Source organism: Dendrobates tinctorius, unplaced genomic scaffold (assembly GCF_039654945.1).
Source record: "Dendrobates tinctorius isolate UK_male_01 unplaced genomic scaffold, ASM3965494v1 ptg000044l, whole genome shotgun sequence".
Lineage (NCBI taxonomy): Eukaryota > Metazoa > Chordata > Amphibia > Anura > Dendrobatidae > Dendrobates > Dendrobates tinctorius.
The window spans coordinates 33104757-33116769 of record NW_027361712.1 but is presented as its reverse complement, the minus strand read 5'-3'; positions in this window follow the sequence as shown (position 1 = coordinate 33116769).

Below are 12013 nucleotides of genomic sequence, written 5' to 3'. Positions count from 1 at the left end.
CTTTAAGAAAGGCCTGGGGTCAGTAGCAAAGCGCAGAGTGGATTTGCCCTAACTTCCATACCAATGATGCCTTTAAGAGACCGTGGGGGCAGAACCACAGAGCTGAGTGGAATGGTCCTAACTTCCATACCGGAGATCCCTTTAAGAGGGAAGATGTGCCTATGGGATGGAAGATGTGTGATGTGTATATGGGCAGGGAGGGGGGATTCATTTCTGTCATGTGCTCTCTGCTCCTTTCAGGGGGGGCAGACAATGGCTGGGAGCTTATTTTGCCTGGGATGTTAGATTTCTCCCACACGGTCAGTGTCTGCTGAGGTGTTGTGAAGTGGGAAAACTTGCTCATAGCAACCAATCACAGCTCAGCTTCTTTTAACCAGCTCTGGTGAAATGAGAGATGCTTAGTGATTGGTTGCAAGGAAAACTGTTGCTCATAGCAACCAATCACAGCTCAGCTTCTTTTGAACAGCTCTGGTGAAATGAAAGATGCTTCATGATTGGTTGGTGATACACATGTACACACATTCAGTTTTATATATAGAGATGCTACTGATGTGTTTTTAAAAGAAGCTATATATGCGAATGTGTAATATTTTTAATATTTTAACTTTCATTTGTTATATTTACTAGGAGGAGTATACAGCTATCCCTCATGACTGAAATGTTAAGTAAATAAAGTCAAAGATTGTTATTGTGATAAAGATGATCAATTTAATTTTTGTTGAATTTTTAGAAATTTTCAAGGCCTGGCGAATCCAAACATTATGCCATTCTTTTCACATGAATCGCCTCAGGGCTGCCACTAGGAATTTCAAAGCCCCATACTGGCAACATTTTCAGGGCCCCCTTGAGACTCTGTCCAGGCTCCACCCCAGCCCCGCCTCCACCTCTCAAACTGTCCACAGTCCCACCGTCCTCTCTTGGAAAAACTCCACTTCTCACCAATCACACATTAACAGTCCCCGTTACCAGATCACACATATAGCCGGCAGCTTTTGTTTTGGCCAAAAGATTTTTTAAGTCGACATCACAACACTGTAGACACTTTTGACTGGGCCCTAATCTACTCTAACCTATTAAATATTTGTTAAAATATGCAATACGATTTAGGTATATTTTTATTTATTTTTCAATTTTTAAAATGACCAATAATATCACATACAAGGGACAAATACCACCACACCATGACCAGACACAATATTACCACCACATAGTGACCTATAATTAATACCGTCACACTAAGTCCAGACCACATTTTACCACCACAGTGACTGAATAATATCACATACAAGGAACAAATACCGTCACACCAGGACCAGACCACATATTTCCACCACAGTGAACGAATAATACCACATACAAGGAACAAATACCACCGCACCATGGCCAGACCACATATTACCACCACAAAGTGACCAAATAATAGCACATACAAGGGACAAATACCACCGCACCATGGCCAGACCACATATTACCACCACAAAGTGACCAAATAATAGCACATACAAGGGACAAATACCGCCACACCATATCCAGACCACATATTACCACCACATAGTGACTGAATACTACAATACTGATCAGTAATAAAAAAACAATAATATCACCATAAGTGCCATTATATACAGGGGATCTGTACTTTGTATGCAGTGTCTGTGTACAGGTAATACAGTGATCAATGAAATTATACACAGGAGCTCTGTATATAATGTACAGGTAATAAAGTGATCACTGGTGACATTATACACAGGACCTCTGGATATAGTATACAGTGTATAGTGTCAGTTTATAGGTAACACACTAACTCACAAGTGACGTCTCTAGGTGAAGTCCTTCATCCTTGCTTTTCATCTTTCATCCAGCACAGATCGCCATCACTTCTTCCAGCCAGGGCTCATCTCTGCAGGAAATAACACAATTATCTAGAGCTCCGCTTGCAGAACATATTACTTTTTTTTTTTCTCAACTTCTACATCACATCACAAAAAAGGCAACATAGTATCACTCTACACAGTAACAGGACCACCCCCCATTTAAAACAGTATTCTCAAAAAATAAAATAAATACATCACTGCAGTAATAATATCCCTTAATTAGCCCCTATGGTAATAATATGCCCCATCCTGGCCCCAGTGTGTCTCATTCCTGGCTTCAGCCATATGTTCTACCATCCCACCCTCATGAGTATCCATTGTTCCCCATATGATCTCCCCATCTGTCTCCATCGTATCCATCCTGCCCCTTGATCCTGCACGATCCGTCTCCAATCCTGCGCGATCTGTCTCCAATCCTGCTCCCTCTGTCTCCAATCCTGCCCCCTGTGTCTCCAATCATGCCCCCTGTGTCTCCAATCATGCCCCAATGTCTTTCATCCTGCCCCCTGTGTCTCCATTTTACCCTGTCTCCAATCATGCCCCTTGTGTCTCCAATCATACCCCTTGTGTCTTTCATCATACCCCTTGTGTCTTTCATCATGCCCCTTGTGTCTTTCATCATGCCCCTTGTGTCTGCAATCCTGCCCCCTGTGTCTGCAATCCTGCCCCCAGTGTCTCCAATCATACCCCCTGTATCTCCAATCCTGCCCCCAATCCTGCCCCGTCTCTATCTTGCCCCCAATGTCTCCAATCCTGCCCCATCTCCATCCTGCCCCCATCTCCAATCCTGCCCCATCTCCATCCTGCCCCATCTCCATCCTGTCCCCAATGTCTCCATTCTGCCCCATCTCCACCCTGCCCCCAATGTCTCCATCCTGCCCCGTCTCCAATCCTGCCCTATCTCCAATCCTGTCCCATATCCATCCTGCCCCCAATGTCTCCAATTCTGCCCCATCTCCATCCTCCCCCTGTCTCCATCCTGCCCCGTCTCCATCCTGCCCCCATCTCCACCCTGCCCCATCTTCATCCTGCCCCCATCTCCACCCTGCCCCATCTCCATCCTGCCCCCGTCTCACCTTTTGCAACAATAATAATAATAAAAAACAAAAAAAGAACTTTCTTCTTACCTTGCAGCGCTCCAGCGTCGAACGATCTACACCCCAGCCTGCATGCGCACACTTGCCGGCAACTGATAATGATGTCAGATGCCGGCAACGTGCGTGCTGACGTCAGCTGCCAGACTCTGATTGGCTGGCAGCTTTAACTATTGCCATGCGTGCACGCATGGCAATAGAGTAACTGAACCTGCATCCTGGATGCAGGTTCAGTTACTTGACTGGCAGAAACCTGCCACTGGGGATGGGGCAGAGGGGCCCTGTTATGAATGGGTCACTGAGGAGAAAAAAACAAAACAAGCTAAGTCACAGAAAACCAGAGAGGTTGGTAACTATGCAGATTGCAGATCCCTGATCCTAACCACACAACTAGCAGCAGCCATGGAGCGTACCTACGATGGTCCTAGACGCTTCATCACAGCCGGAGGACTAAATAAGCCTGGAGCAAGAAAAGGGGAAAACTAACTGCCCCAGAGCAGACCCCAAAGGAAAGACAGCCCCCACACATGTATTGACGGTGAAACAAGATGAAAGCACAAACACAGGCAGGAAAATAGGCTGAGCAAACGATGGGGCCCAAACTAACTAGAAAGGATAGGAAAGGAAAGACACTGTCTGCAATCTGCAAAAAACCCTACAAAAATAAAGTCCAACACTTCTGATAGCAAAATTAACCCTGAAGTCACTAGACTTCTCCCACTATATCAGCACTCTGAAATATTCTGAGACAGAGCAAAAAGAGGCCAATCTAATAAGGGACAAAAAGCAAATTGGCAAATACAGATAAATAAGAGTGGAAATTTAGCACAGCCCCAGCCGGGGCTGGCTGACCACACGAAAAACTGAACGGACCAACAAAATCAAGTGTGAACATTAGCAGAAAAACTTAGCTTTAGATGACTGGAACAGAGCTGAAAACCAAGACCTGACAAGCCAGAAGGAATCACCAGCACCAGAATAGGGCGTCGGCTGTCTTAATCCAGTCTGAGATTCCTGAGGTCCAATCATCATCCTCATTATCAGGTGGCAGATCTCTACTGATAAAATCAGCCTCACTACCTCCTGTTACCACCAGAGGGAGCCTGGAAGGAGAACTCACAACTGGAGGACCAGAAAATGAACTCACAACAGTACCCCCCTTGAGGAGGGGTCACCAAACCCTCATCCACGCCACCAGGCCGATCAGGATGGGCCCTTTGAAAAGCATGGACCAATCTATTGGCATGAATATCAGAGGCAGAGACCAAAGAATTATCCTCCTGGCCATAACCCTTCCATTTGACCAAATACTGGAGTCTCCGTCTAACCAAACGAGAATCCAATATTTTCTCTACCTCATATTCCACATTGCCTTCAACCAACACAGGGTCAGGAGATGCTGCCATAGGAACCACTGGCTCAACAAACCTCTTCAACAGAGATTTGTGAAATATGTTTTGGATCTTGAACGTAACTGGAAGAGCCAATCGAAACGAAACAGGAGTAAGAATCTCCAAAATCTTATAAGGTCCAATAAATCTTGGCTTAAATTTTGGAGATGCAACTTTCATAGGAATATTCTTAGACGACAACCAAACCATATCACCCAGTTTAAACCGGGGACCAATAGTCCTATGCCGGTTGGAAAATCGCTGGGCCTTTTTCTGAGAGAGTGACAACTTATCCACCACTTGGTCCCATATCTGCTGCATTCTCTCAACCACAGTGTCCACACCTGGACAGGACGAAGATTCCACTTGCCCTAAAGAGAATCGAGGATGAAACCCAAAATTACAGAAAAAGGGTGACATCAAAGTGGCAGAACTAGCTCTATTGTTCAGTGCGAATTCGGCCAAGGGCAAAAATGAGACCCAATCATCCTGATCAGCAGATACAAAACATCTCAAATAAGACTCCAAGGTCTGGTTTATTCTCTCAGTCTGTCCATTGCTCTGGGGATGAAACGCGGAAGAGAAGGATAGCTAAATTCCCAGATTGGAACAAAAGGCTTTCCAGAATTTGGAAACAAACTGGACTCCTCGGTCGGGCACAATGTTCTCTGGAATCCCATGTAACAGAACCACCTGTTGTAAAAACAAGGGCACCAACTCAGTGGAAGATGGCAACTTGGGAGTGGTATAAGATGGACCATCTTCGAAAATCTTTCACAAATCACCCAGATAACAGTCATTCTCTGAGAGACAGGAAGATCAGAAATAAAATCCATTGAGATATGGGTCCATGGCCTCTTGGGCACCGGCAGGGGCATCAGCAACCCACTAGAACGAGAACAGGGTTTAGACCGAGAACAAGTCCCACAGGACTGTACAAAATTCCTGACATCACGAGATAAGGCAGGCCACCAAAAAGACCGACTCACCAAATATCTAGTACCAAAAATACCTGGATGACCAGCCAATGCGGAGCAATGAATTTCAGACATCACTCTCTTTCTCCACTGGTCAGGAACATACAATTTTCCCATAGGGCAACGCTCAGGTTTATCCTCCTGAAATTCCTCCAGGGCGCGTATCAAATCGGGCGAAATGGCAGAAAGAACTACCCCCTCATCTAGGATGGTAGTAGGCTCGGTCACATTAAGAGAATCAGCAAAGAAACTCCTAGAAAGGGCATCTGCCTTAACATTCTTAGTGCCCGGAAGAAAAGAGACCACAAAATTAAAACGCGTGAAAAACAAGGCCCATCTAGCCTGTCTAGGATTCAAGCGTTTGGCCGACTCCAGATAAATCAAATTCTTGTGATTGGTGAGGACCACAACTTGATGTCTAGCTCCCTCCAACCAATGTCTCCACTCCTCAAATGCCCATTTCATGGCCAACAATTCCCGATTCCCCACGTCATAGTTGCGTTCAGATGGGGAGAACTTTCGAGAAAAGAAGGCACAGGGATTCATCTTAGAAGTCACAGGGTCTTTTTGGGACCAAACAGCTCCTGCACCAATCTCAAAAGCATCTACCTCCACCTGAAATGGAAGTGAGAGATCAGGTTGCCTTAAAACTGGAGCTGAAGTAAATCTCTGCTTAAGCTCCTGAAATGCTGAGACAGACTCAGGAGACCAATTCAGCACATCAGCGCCCTTCTTGGTCATATCTGTCAGTGGTTTGGCAATACCAGAAAAATTACCTATAAATTTACGATAGAAATTAGCAAAACCCAAGAACTTCTGGAGGGCCTTCAAAGAAGTAGGCTGAACCCAATCATAAATGGCCTGTACCTGGGCCGAGTCCATTTCAATAGTCGATGGAGACAAGATAAATCCCAAAAATGAAATCCTCTGTACACCAAAGAGGCATTTCGATCCCTTAACAAACAGGGAATTCTCCCTCAAAATCTGGAACACAGTCCGGACGTGTTCCACATGAGAATCCCAATCACTAGAAAAGATCAAAATATCATCCAGATAGATGATCAAAAACTTATCCACAAAGTCACGGAAAATATCATTCATAAAGGACTGGAAGACAGAAGGGGCATTTGTGAGCCCAAAAGGCATCACCAGGTACTCAAAATGTCCCTCCGGAGTATTAAGCGCCGTCTTCCATTCATCCCCATGCTTGATGCGAATAAGATTATACGCCCCCCTGAGGTCAAGCTTAGTAAACCAGCAGGCACTCTTAACTCCGGAGAATAAATCAGACATCAGAGGTAACGGGTACTGATATTTAACCGTCATCTTTTTAAGGGAATGATAATCAATACACGGTCTTAATGAACCATCTTTCTTGGCCACAAAAAAAACCCAGCACCTAAAGGTGACGAGGATGATCTAATATGACCCTTCTCCAACGACTCCTTAATATAGGATCGCATAGCATCATGTTCGGGTACTGATAAGTTGAAAAGCCGACCCTTGGGAAATTTATACCCAGGCATCAACTCAATTGCACAGTCATAACTCCTATGAGGAGGCAAAGACGCAGACTTGCTCTCACTAAATACATCAGAAAAATCGGCTAGATAATCAGGAATATCATGAGACTGAGGAGAGGTGGAGAAAACAGGAGCGTCCCTAAGAACACACTGACAACCCCAACTCACCACAGACCCAGATTTCCAATCCAAAACTGGATTATGAGTTTGCAACCAAGGAAAACCCAGAACAATAGTATCATGCAAATTATGCAGCACCAAAAATTTATAATTTTCTTGGTCGTCTGGGGCAACTCGCATTGTCACCTGGGTCCAAAACTGAGGTTTATTCTCTACCAAAGGAGTAGCATCAATACCCCTCAAAGGAATAGGCATCCGCAGAGGCGTCATGGAAAAACCACAACGTTTTGCAAAGTCCAAATCCATCAGATTCAATGCTGCTCCTGAATCCACAAAAGCCTTCATGGAAAACGTGGATAAGGAGCAGATCAGAGTAATTGCCAAAAGAAACTTAGGTTGTACACTGCCCACAGCAAATGTGTGTGCAAAACGTTTCTATCGTTTAGGGCAGACAGAAATAGCATGAGAGGCATCTCCACAGAAAAAACACAGCTTATTACGCCTTCTAAACTCCTGATGTTGCGCCCTAGACAAAACCCATTCACATTGCATAGGTTCTGACATTTGTTCAAAAGGTGGCAGCACCTCCCGTGTAGTTTTACGTTCACGTAAACGCCGATCAACTTGAATGGCTATTGACATAGAATCATCCAGACCAGAGGGAACAGGAAATCACACCATAACATCTTTTACGGTCTCTGATAAACCCTTCCGAAAGAGAGCTGTCAATGCACTATCATTCAATGTAGTAAGGACCGCCCACTTTCGGAATTTTTGACAGTATAACTCTGCAGAATCCTGACCCTGGTTTAATGCCAACAGGGTTCTCTCAGCGTGATCAACAGCATTAGGTTCATCATACAACAACCCCAAGGCTTGAAAAAATGCATCCACATTAGTCAGAATAGGATTTTCAGGTGTCAGAGAAAAAGCCCAATCCTGGGGATCGCCGCGCAGCAAGGAGATAACAATTTTAACCTGCTGCACAGAGCTCCCCAATGAGTTAGGCTTCAAGGCCAGAAATAATTTACAATTTTTCTTAAAATTTAGAAATTTAGACCGATCCCCAGAAAACACATCAGGAGTAGGGATCTTAGGTTCAGCAGCATGTGACTGAATGAGGTAGGTGGAAATTCCCTGCACTTCAGCAGCAAGTTGCTCCACACGATCAGACAATTGCTTAATCTCTATTAGGAAAAAAGAAAAAAAAATCCTCCTACGGCCCCAGAGAAAAAGAGGAAAAAATGTAAAAAAAAAAAAAATCTGACACTTTCCTTTTCTTTTTTTTTCTCGTTAACAACTCTCTCCTGCTCTTGAGTACCCTAGAATCTGCGGTATGGCTGGTGATTCTGTTATGAATGGGTCACCGAGGAGAAAAAACAAAATAAGCTAAGTCACAGAAAACCAGAGAGGTTGGTAACTATGCAGATTGCAGACCCCTGATCCTAACCACACAACTAGCAGCAGCCGTGGAGTGTACCTACGATGGTCCTAGACGCTTTGTCACAGCTGGAGGACTAAATAAGCCTGAAGCAAGAAAAGGGGAAAACTAAGTGCCCCAGAGCAGACCCCAAAGGAAAGACAGCCCCCACACATGTATTGACGGTGAAACAAGATGAAAGCACAAACACAGGCAGGAAAATAGGCTGAGCAAACGATGGGGCCCAAACTAACTAGAAAGGATAGGAAAGGAAAGACACTGTCTGCAATCTGCAAAAAAACCCTACAAAAATAAAGTCCAACACTTCTGATAGCAAAATTAACCCTGAAGTCACTAGACTTCTCCCACTATATCAGCACTCTGAAATATTCTGAGACAGAGCAAAAAGAGGCCAATCTAATAAGGGACAAAAAGCAAATTGGCAAATACAGATAAATAAGAGTGGGAATTTAGCACAGCCCCAGCTGGGGCTGGCTGACCACACAAAAAACTGAATAGACCAACAAAATCAAGTGTGAACATTAGCAGAAAAACTTAGCTTTAGATGACTGGAACAGAGCTGAAAACCAAGACCTGACAAGCCAGAAGGAATCACCAGCACCAGAATAGGGCGTCGGCTGTCTTAAATCCAGTCTGAGATTCCTGAGGTCCAATCGTTATCCTCATTATCAGGTGGCAGATCTCTACTGATTAAATCAGCCTCACTACCTCCTGTTACCACCAGAGGGAGCCTGGAAGGAGAACTCACAACTGGTGGACCAGAAAATGAACTCACAACAGGGCCCGATGGGTAGGTGACGGGGCCCGATGCAGGCTCCCTCTGCTGATCGGGCCATATACACCAGTCAGGGCTGTAATGCCCTGATGGCTGCCCTGAATCGCCTAAAATGGCCTTGGCACTTTATCAGTCAGAGAAGGATCATATGAATTCAGGTGGACTTCATAATAATATGTTGCTGCTATCATATCATGTGTTATAGCACAGTCAATTAGGAAAGATTATAATAGTCAATATAAAATAAGAAGAAAGGAAATGCAGCACATTTTTTGGTTGATCCTGATAGTGAGAAAACGTCACTAGTGATGAGCGAGCGTGCTCATCACAATTCATTACTTGCTAGAGCATCAGTGTACTCATAATGCTCTTTACTCATATTTTTTGAATGCTAGTGGGAACTCGAGTCCTCGCCCCGCATGTTTGAAGCTTTTCAGACAGCCAATAAACATGCAGGGATTGTCTGCCAGTCACTGTAATGCTGTAGCCATCTTGGTTTTGGCATTACTGTGACTGACTGGCTGGCTGCATGGCATAATTGGGTCTATATAAGTACTGTCACCCGGAAACAGGCAGGGCAGGGAGAGGTGCTGCTAAAAGAGGGACAGAATTGTAGCTGAGTATAGACAGGGATTCAACCACATTTATATTTTTTTTCAACTACAAAAACAATCCTTCTTAGGGGTAATTATAATCAATAATAATACTGCTGTCAACAGCACATAGGGAGAAATTGTGCTGAAGGGATCGTGTAGGACAGGGTAGGGTGACTTGTTATGAATGGGTCACCGAGGAGGAAAACTAAACAAGCTAAGTCACAGAAAACCAGAGAGGTTGGTAACTATGCAGATTGCAGACCCCTGATCATAACCACACAACTAGCAGCAGCCGTGGAGCGTTCCTACGATGAATCTAGATGCCTCGTCACAGCCGGGGGACTAAATAAGCCTAAAGCAAGAAAAGGAGAAAACTAACTGCCCCAGAGCAGACCCCAAAGGAATAGACAGCCCCCACACATGTATTGACGGTGAAACAAGGTGAAAACACAAACACAGGCAGGAAAATAGGCTGAGCAAAGGATGGGGCCCAAACTAACTAGAAAGGACAGGAAAGGAAAGACACTGTCTGCAATCTGCCCAAAAAACCCTACAAAAATAATGTCCAACACTTCTGATAACAAAATTAACCCTGAAGTCACTAGACTTCTCCCACTATATCAGCACTCTGAAATATTCTGAGACAGAGCAAAAAGAGGCCAATCTAATAAGGGACAAAAAGAAAATTGGCAAATACAGATAAATAAGTGTGGAAATTCAGCACAGCCCCAGTCGGGGCTGGCTGACCACACAAAAAGCTGAATAGACCAACAAAATCAAGTGTGAACATTAGCAGAAACACTTAGCTTGAGATGACTGGAACAGAGCTGAAAACCAAGAACTGAAAAGCCAGAAGGAATCACTAGCACCAGAATAGGGTGTTGGCTGTCTTAACTCCAGTCTGAGATTCCAGAAATCCAATCGTTATCCTCATCATCAGGTGGCAGATCTCTACTATTTAAATCAACCTCACTACCTCCTGTTACCACCAGAGGGAGCCCGGAAGGAGAACTCACAACTGGTAGACCAGAAAATGAGTTCACAACAGTGAATTGTGCGTCTTTTATGCTGCAGACTGAAACTCATACCAAAACCCCTTCTCAGGGATAATATTCTTTTTGCTTTTAATCCTGAAAATTGTTCTGAGCAGGTAAATATTATACACCGTTTTTACTGCAGCAGTTGTGCATCAAAATCATACTGTCTTATAGATGCCTCTCCATTACTAAGCCATAGGCTTGATGTTACTGGACAATACAAAGGTGACATCAACCCCAGAAATATGAACCCCGCTTGCCGCCATAAACAGGGCAAGTGGGAAGAGCTGGGCACTTGCACTGATGTCAATGACTTGAACAGAGGTTCATTGGCTGTGTACTCCCAGTACCTTTCTGAAGGTACCATGAGTGTGAGAACTTTCTCACACTCGCAGTGATGTAATTCAGGTTACAGGAGTTTGTTGCAAGACACTGAGCAGTACTAGCACAACAAACACACACATCATGTTGATCTAGCTTCCTTTCCTACTTTGTAGGGGGGAGCGAACACCATTCTTGAAGCCAGGCCAGTGTGAAAAGGTTGTTGGATATATAGCAGAAAATGCCTCCAGTCATTTTGCTAGCACCACCCTTTCTTCCATTCAGTTCAGTCTCATTAGTCGTGCTTCTGGATCACATAATCCTCATCCTGATGCTCCTTCCTTCGACTATGTCAAGTGCCCAGATACAAGTGATCCCAATCTTGGATACTGCGAAGAGCGAAGTTCACATTTTCATTTATAGATTCTGGCCTCTCACTCTGCCCATTTCAAGCGGGACATGAGTAGATCACATGTTGCAATGCCCAAATATTTTATCAGACACACTCACGAGAAGGGGACGGTGGGAAAATGCAATTACTGTTACAAGTGCTGGATGAGGATGAAACACAATTGTTAACAAGTGATCTTATTACGTCAGCAAGTCTTGATGAGTCAGGTGGAGGACCAGGGTGCAGAAGTGGAAGACGAGGGGGTGGACTATGAAGTCACTGACCAAACCTGGGAAGGTGACATGCAGAGCAAAGAAAGCAGTGCACAGGGAAGAGATCCACAGGAACACAACAGGCAGGAAGAGGCAGTGGGCTGGCCAGAGACACAAGGTGGTCAACTGTTCCCAAGAGCACCAACATGGGTGAAGTTGCCAGGTCAAGGTTTAGGTGTTCCCAAGTCTGGTGCTTTTTTAAAG